The following is a 9018-nucleotide window of genomic DNA, read 5'->3' as shown; positions in this document are numbered from 1 at the left end:
ATTGCAGTATAAACAGTTGTACATGTTATCAGCCTAGTCACATTTATCGCATACCTACCGTTATCTCCGTATTTTTGTAGTGAAATACCGTCAGTTACTACACACAGGTACTGACTGCGTATACTTATCTTTTGCATTTGATTTACGAGTCACATTTCATTTCGTATATTCGCTGTTACGCCATACATTTGATACATTATTATTATTATTATTATTATTATTATTATTATTGAGGGAACTAGCCATTATCCTGCTATCGTGGGAAAAAAATCATTGTGTCGCCTCTGCTCTGCCGTTACTTATTTATTTATTTCGTTTTGGCGTGAGGGTGAGGCTGTATGTGTGAGTGTGGTGCATGAGGAAATGGTTTAAATGAACACCTATCTACCACACGAGTCATTAAGGAAGAATTACTTTTTATGAAACCCCAATCTTACCCCACACGACCCACAACCATCAGCTATACATCTATGGTCCCTAATTTTACACCTGGGAGGGACAAGTGGACGAATTTAGACTTTATCCAACACTCTTATCGGCACGGGAGAGATTTTGCCTCGCTGTATAAGTAATGTAACCTTGTATACTGTTCCTATTTGTACCATACATGTTTAAAAGGCATTGTATGTGTCTTTCTCTCCCATGGTCTGTGTTTATAGTTATTTCACGTTCAATAAATTATGGTGCAATGGTTGACTTTCTTCCCTGTCCTAATTTTCTTTTCTTTTTCTTTTTGAACTTAAAGGAGAGGCTTTGTGGAGGCTCGTCACCCCTTCACTGCTATGACGTATATTTTGTAGCTTATTCTTGCCAAGGGGGTGTTTGTTTTTTGGGGGGCGGGGGGTTAGCTAAAATAAAGAAAAAAAAAATGCTCCCTCAGTGATTCCTTGGAGCCTCAGAATTTCTCTCTCTCTCTCTCTCTCTCTCTCTCTCTCTCTCTCTCTCTCTCTCTCTCTCTCTCTCTCTCTCTCTCTCTCTCGTCTGCAGATACGGATCCACTTTCCGTTAACTCTAAGGTCTTCCAGTTCAGATTTTTTCTTCACATCGTCCTCTTTACCTCCTCCCGCCGAGCCTCTTTCTCCTCTTTGGTGGGCGGTCTAAAGTCTTCCCACGTTTCCCATGTCCTCTGGGTTGTCTTCAAGGAACTGTATGTCTTGGTCTTTACGCTTCAGTCTTAGAAATGGTCTTCGGTGCAGTGAGCTTCGAGATGCATCCTCTTCCTCCTCTTTAGGTCCTCTTGTAGGTCCCAGTCTTTCTCTTTACTTGCGTTTGGTCCTCTTGGTCTTTGTCGTCTTTGTTTTGGTCCTCTTGGTCTTTGTCGTCTTTGTTTTGGTCTTTCTTGCTTTCTTGGTTTTGGTCCTCTTGGTCTTTGTCTTCTTTGTTTTGGTCTTTCTTGTCTTCTTGGTTTTGGTCCTCTTGATCTTGTCTTTAATTTGGTCTTTCTTGTCTTTGTTTTGGTCCTCATGGTCTTTGTTGTCTTGGTTAAGGTCCTCTTGGTCTTTGTCTTGTCTTCTTTGTTTTGGTCCTCTTGGTCTTTGTCTTCTTTGTTTTGATCCTCTTGGTCTTTGTCGTCTTTGTTTTGGTCCTCTTGGTCTTTGTCGTCTTTGTTTTGGTCCTCTTGGTCTTTGTCTTGTCTTCTTTGTTTTGGTCCTCTTGGTCTTTGTCGTCTTTGTTTTGGTCCTCTTTGTCTTTGTCTTGTCTTCTTTGTTTTGGTCCTCTTCGTCTTTGTCTTGTCTTCTTTGTTTTGATCCTCTTGGTCTTTGTCTTCTTTGTTTTGATCCTCTTGGTCTTTGTCGTCTTTGTTTTGGTCCTCTTGGTCTTTGTCGTCTTTGTTTTGGTCCTCTTGGTCTTTGTCGTCTTTGTTTTGGTCCTCTTGGTCTTTGTCGTCTTTGTTTTGGTCCTCTTGGTCTTTGTCTTGTCTTCTTTGTTTTGGTCCTCTTGGTCTTTGTCTTGTCTTCTTTGTTTTGATCCTCTTGGTCTTTGTCGTCTTTGTTTTGGTCCTCTTGGTCTTAGTCTTGTCTTTGTTTTTGGTCTTTCTTGTCTTTGTTTTTGGTCTTCTTGCTTACGTCCTCTTGGTCTTTGTCTTCTTGGTTTTGGTCCTCTTGGTCTTTCTTGTCTTATTTGTTTTTGGTCTGTGTTTTGGTCCTCTTGGTCTTTCTTGTCTTATTTGTTTTTGGTCTGTGTTTTGGTCCTCTTGGTCTTCTTCGGATTTGCCTTAAAGTTCTTGGATTTAGGGATCTCTCTCTCTCTCTCTCTCTCTCTCTCTCTCTCTCTCTCTCTCTCTCTCTCGCCTGCAGATACGGATGGATGGATGGATCGTTGTTTTAGGATGGATGGATGGTTTTTTCTAGTATTTTTGGCGCCAGAATGGATAGCCTCTCTCTCTCTCTCCCTCTCCTAAAACCTGAAAAATCTAGACGCACATTTAGACGAGAGATTTGACGTTATCTGTGCGTCTAATTTTTGAATCCGGTGTCTCTGGCGGTGGGAGTGGGGGGGGTTACGTGCACGGAAAAACCTCCTTCACTATCACACCATCACGTCCGCTGAACTCCTTTGCCTCTGTGTACGTCTCAAGCTTCTTTTTTTTTTTTTTCAATGCAAGGAAGAAGGAACCAAAGGCCAGGAGCCCGCAAACCGTTCCTTCTAAAAAAAAAAAAAAATACAAAAGAAAGCCAAAGTCAAGATCCGTTCATTTCGAGGTGCCTGGACACTGCTTTTGAAAGACTGGAGAACTTAGGAAGTAGGAAATACAGAGGGAGACAGTTCCAGAGTTGACCTGTTGCATAAATGAAGGACTGGGAGTAACGGTTAACTCTTTCATTAGAGAGTTGGACAGAAAAAGGATAAGAGTTTGTTGCTAGACGGGTGCTACGTGCCCGTCGTAGAGGTGGAGGGATGCAAGCAGACAGATCAGAGGAGCGGTGACCATTGAAGTAGCGATAGAAATGAGATAAAGATGCAACAGTGCGGCGAAGAGACAGAGGTTGAAGGGAGCCAGTAAGAGGAGGAGAGTTAATGAGACGAAAAGCCTTTGAGTCCACTCTATTGAGAAGAGCTGTATATATGTGGGGAGCCTCCCCACACATGAAAGTTGTACTCCACACAGGGGCGAATAAAACCCGTATATAAAGTCAACAGCTGTGCAGGGGTAAAGAAGGTAAGGAGTCGGTTTAGCACACCTAATCTCTTGGAAGGAGATTTTACAAGAGTTGTACAGTAATATGATCTTTCCAAGATATGTCTCGAGTGAATGAAACCCCAAGCATGTTTGAGGATGATGCAGGATTGAGCTGGATATTATTAAACATTACTGGATACTCCTGTGGAAGATTTTGTCGGGCTGATAGGTGTCTCTCTGTACGTCTCAAGCCTCTGTGCACGTCTCAAACCTGTGTACGTCTCAAGCCTGTGTACGTCTCAAGTCTCTGTGCACGTCTCGAGCCTCTCATCTGTACGTCAAATGGGCGGATCTATGGGTGTTGTCTATGCCTCCCCTTCTACACCCAATTTTAATACACAGAAATTTAGTATACAGTGCTTTACCTACAGATACACAGGCTATATCTTTACTGGCAATTGTTTTTTTTATTTTTCCCATATAAATATCATCTTCACTATCTTGTTAATTTCTCCCATATAAATGTCATTTTTACTGGCTAATTTCTCCCATATAAATATCATCTATACTATCATCTTTATTTCTCCCGTATAAATATAATCTTTACTGGTTAATTTCTCCCATATAAATATCATCTTTACTATCGTGTTAATTTCTCCCATATAAATATCATCTTTACTATCGTGTTAATTTCTCCCATATAAATATCATCTTTACTATCGTGTTAATTTCTCCCGTATAAATATCGTGCAAATTATCCTTGGTTGCCAAATCTCTCTCTCTCTCTCTCTCTCTCTCTCTCTCTCTCTCTCTCTCTCTCTCTCTCTCTCTCTCTCTCTCTCACACACACACACACACACTCACACACACCACACATACTACCAGATATACAAATAGCAGAAAAAGTAATACAAGAGGAGTTAAGTAGATTAGACAGAGGAAAAGCAAGTGGTCCTGATGAAATTTCATGTTGGGTGTTACGAGAATGTGCAAAGGAGTTAAGTAAACCATTATTTTTAATTTTCAAGAAACCCTTGAGTCAAGGTAAACTACCTGATATTTGGAAAAAAGCAAATATAGTCCCCTTATTCAAGAAAGGAAACAGACAAAATCCTCTCAACTACCGACCAGTATCACTGACCAGTGTTGTAAGCAAGGTATTAGAAAAACTTATAAGAAAAGCTTGGGTAAATCATCTAGAAGAACACAGTATGATAACAGAAAGACAGTTTGGTTTCAGAAAAGGAAAATCATGTGTTACTAATCTGTTGAGTTACTATGACAGAGTAACAAACACAATACAGGAAAGGGAAGGATGGGTGGACAGTATCTATTTAGATTTCAAGAAAGCTTTTGACACAGTACCACACCAAAGACTTTTATGGAAGCTGTACCATCAAGGAGGAATTCGAGGCAAACTGTTTTGTTGGATGCAAGACTTTCTCATAAAAAGAGAAATGAGGACAGTACTAAGAGGAAACTACTCATCATGGAAAGAAGTGACTAGTGGAGTACCACAGAGTTCGGTGCTGGCACCAATCATGTTTCTAGTGTACATAAATGATATAAACAGTAACACTGGAAATGAGAGCTATCTGAATATGTTTGCAGATGATGCAAAAATACAAAGGAGAATTACTAGCACAGACTCTTGTAGGGAGCTACAAGAAGAATTAAATAAACTTCATGAATGGAGTAGTACATGGCAAATGGAATTCAATGTGGACAAGTGTCATGTAATCAAGTTTGGTAAAAGTGGAAAAAGACCTGATTGGGATTTTAAGTTAGGAAATAAAACCCTATACACATCAGAAAGAGAGAAAGACCTAGGTGTGATTATCAATAACAGACTATCTCCGGCTGACCACATCAGCGAGAAGGTACGGAACATGTATACACTGCTTGCAAATATGAGAATAGCATTCACATACATAAATGAAGACATGCTAAGAAGGATAATAACATCATTCATTAGACCAAACCTGGAATATGCATCAGTAGTCTGGAGTCCTCATCTCAAAAAGCATATAGACAAGATTGAAAAAGTTCAAAGGGCCGCTACAAGATGGATACCAAGCTTAAGGGACCTAAGCTACGAAGAAAGACTAAATAAACTGAATCTACCAACACTACAGGAGAGAAGGAAAAGAGGTGACATGATAATGCTATATAAGTGCATATCAGAAAAGGAGAAAATAGACATAAATGATTACTTAACATATGGAGAAGCATCAGCAAGAGGACACTGCAAAAAACTGCATAAGAAGAGAGGTGATAAAGACGTAAGGAAATTCAGTTTCCCAAACAGAGCAATTGATCAATGGAATGCACTACCGAATGAAATAGTGTGTGCCAAAACAATTCACAAATTTAAGGATATGTACGATAAATATGGTCTAAGACACGGGACAATACGAGCTTGACTCATTCCTGTAAAGATACAATTAGGTAAGGTAGGTAAGGTAAGGTAAGAACACACACACACACACACACACACACACACACACACACACACACACACACACACGCATGCAGGTTTGAGGGGAGAGGGATAGTGTAGCGGTTCATACATTTCATAGCTGAAAGAGAAAGATTAAAGACAGGTTGACCCCCTTTTGATTCTCTCTCTTTCTCTCTCTCTCTCTCTCTCTCTCTCTCTCTCTCTCTCTCTCTCTCTCTCAGTACAGTAGACATGAGCCAGCAATATGAAACATCCACCTTACTTTCGAATTTACAGTCATTTCGAGGCTTAGAATGCTAATGAATTTATCTGAAGGACTGCAGGTGATAAGAAACAAGACTGACCATTATCAGAATATCGATGCAGCCAAAGGATAAGATATGAATATTTTTTACAACGTTGCAAAAAGTGAAGGGAATCGTGCCTCCCTTCGTTATGCCATGTTCCGTATCTCCATTTATTTATTTATTTTATACCATAGATATAAGGAGCATGGATTGGATCATCTTGAAGTGATAGGGGATTTAGGGGGAGGTGTGTCCCTTTCTCCCGTTTTCATATAGTATGCGACCTGTTTCATCCACATCGGAGGACATTTGTGTCTAAAAAAAAAAAAACTGTTCTTAGAACCGAGAAGTCCACAAAAATAAAAATAAAAATAAAAAAGAAGGCAAGAAAAAATCAATAAAAATATCAGGTGCTCTTAGAAAGCACTGCATTCTGTTAGAATCTAACAGAATCCAATGCTTCTGACAGATCCTCACCCCTCCCCCTTCACCAACACACCAGTCACAACAATCAGACTGAATTGAAATATTTGTTGTTGTGAAGAGTTCTTATACAACAAAGGAAGGTGGTAGGTCTCGCCACACACCTTTTCCAGCAAAAACAGTTATATGCAGTCACTGGTTTAAATTCGTGGGTCTAGCCACCCCCCCTTTGGTGAATATTAGCTACAGAATATTGTTATAAAATGTAAAGGAATTTATAAGCGAGAATTAGCAGGAGAGCAGTATAGAAACACAGAACAGCAGATGTAGCCCCAGCCTAAGATGACAACAGCGCACAGCCTGATCACGTTTCCCGGTGGCCTCGGTGTCGGTGACCCATGGTTGCACCCAGTCACCTACCAATACGACAACTCCCCTCCCTCTCTCTCTCTCTCTCTCTCTCTCTCTCAGCCACTCTTATTTACTTATTTAATACATTCCCTTCATTGGGATTATTCCCCCGAGCTAGACCTGGATAGATCATAATCCTGCAAAGATTACAGGATAGCGCTACTCCACCCAGCGCTACTCTGGACGTGGAGCGAAATCTCGACCTCGCGATCTCGAGTCATACGCTTTACCACTGAGCCAGTCCATTCCCTTGCCCTTCATTAGCATTCTCTTACATTGGCTTGGGTAGTATATTTGTCAGTGACTATGGCTAAATTGCGGAAAAAGTAGGGTATGAGGCTATGATGTAAATATCTACTTCCAGACGCCTTACTCCCGTAAGAGGTGGCCACAAACAAATCGCCTCCATGTCGCCCTGTCCCCCGCCATTTCAGTGCGTTTTCCCTTATCATCCTTGGCCTCCCCCTCCTCCTCCTTCCCTTAGTTACATTCTCCTCGTCTCCACATGGCCAGACCACCTCATTGTAAATATACAGTACAAGCGAAATATGCACAGTATTCAGTAACGTAATGAATGTTGCCGATAAAAGGACGACAGACCGAAGAATAGCAATAATATTTACATTAAAGAATGATACCTGTTGAAGAAAGTTTCAGAACTATGAGAACTTACTTTGTTAAACGTGAGAGAGAAAAAAAGTGTGAAAATCGGCTACATAATTATATTTCAGTGTGAGGCATATGAGGATATATACCGAGTGAATTAACTCATGCCACCATTTTAACTCACATGAAACCACATATGGAAAAACGCTTCCCACCGCACTGACATCTGTAATGTGGTGTTATCTATCAGTCATATCATCCTGCGCTGTCGGCGATTTATTCGTGAACGTGCTTCACTTATAAATTACCGCGGTGCAGCAGACGTCCCCTTCACCCTTTCCACCATCCTGGGTGATGGGGACATTGTTATGACTGATAAATTGATGGCTTTCTTGAGAGAGACCAGACTGATCAGAGTGATGTGACTTTTTTACTGTATGGTTATAGTTGTTATCACCTGTAACTATGTATATATAGTACTGTTAATTAGGGTTGACAGTTGACGTATGTGAAATAGTTCCTCCTCCCACTGACCTATTTCTAATATTGATGTCCCCTACATTAAACCCCGTTCCTCGACTAACAGTCACCAGCTGATGAGTGCAAGTGTGCAATATAGGAAGGTATTGGGCACTTGCAGTCGATGGTGGTCTGCTGGCCGAGGTTCTTCACTTTTTGTACAAATTATGTAAATACATTATACCATCTTGCTTAAGTTATTCTAATTAGGGACGACAGCTGACGTATATGGAAATGTTCCTGACTCGTCTGGTTCCCTTTCATATATTGATGCCCCCTATATTAGGTTGTGCGTCGACTGACAGTCACCAGGTGATGAGTGCAGGTGTCATGTAGAAAGGCATTACATATCTGCAGTCGATGGTGTTCTGTTAGTCGAGGTATTTTTACCATTAGTGTAAGTCTAGCTATTTGTCTCTGTAGGATTTAGTATAGGTTAGCGATTTGTCTCTTAGGTGATTAGTTTTAGGGTCTTTATATTAGTTTGTCTTTATAATATAAGGTATAAAAAATATAAAACCAAGAAAAAATTAAAAAAAATACAAAAAAATAAAATTTAATTAAAATTATTATACATATATAATGTACGTTTGCATGAAAGTGTGTCTGTATGTATGTATGGAAGTGTGTGTGTGTGTGTGTGTAATTCACCGGGTCGGTCAGGATCACTTGATGGTCGTGATCGTCAGATTTTTACCCTCCCGGAAGGAGCTGAGAGTTCATATAGTCCGATCTAAGGGCAAGGCTGTGACCTTCACACACGCACACACCCGTCCCCCTTGCTCCAGGGGGACAGTAACCACCCACTTCGTCAGTGAAACTTTTGAGGCGCGAACTCCCGTCCACCAGTTGGCAAGCGAGAACGTTACCACTGCACCAGTGAGCGGTGTGTGTGTGTGTGTGTGTGTGTGTGTGTGTGTGTGTATATATATATATATATGTATATGTTTAAATATATATACATATATATATCCGGCCTTAACCAGGGGCTTCGGCCCCAATGATTGATAGGCCAGGAAAAAAAAAAAAATCTACAATAAGCAGTAAATGAAATGATACAAAAAAAGAAAACGATATAGAATATGTAGCGAAAGCCGTAGAGAAAAAAAATGAAAAAATAAGAAAAGGAAGTAAAGGTTAAAACAATAAATAGAAAAAGAAGAAAAGCGTTGTAAACAAGAGTGCGATCA

The sequence above is a fragment of the Coenobita brevimanus genome, chromosome 44 (assembly GCF_032717465.1).
Source record: "Coenobita brevimanus isolate Jiangsu-jjx chromosome 44, ASM3271746v2, whole genome shotgun sequence".
Lineage (NCBI taxonomy): Eukaryota > Metazoa > Arthropoda > Malacostraca > Decapoda > Coenobitidae > Coenobita > Coenobita brevimanus.
Note: the sequence above shows the minus strand (reverse complement) of the source record.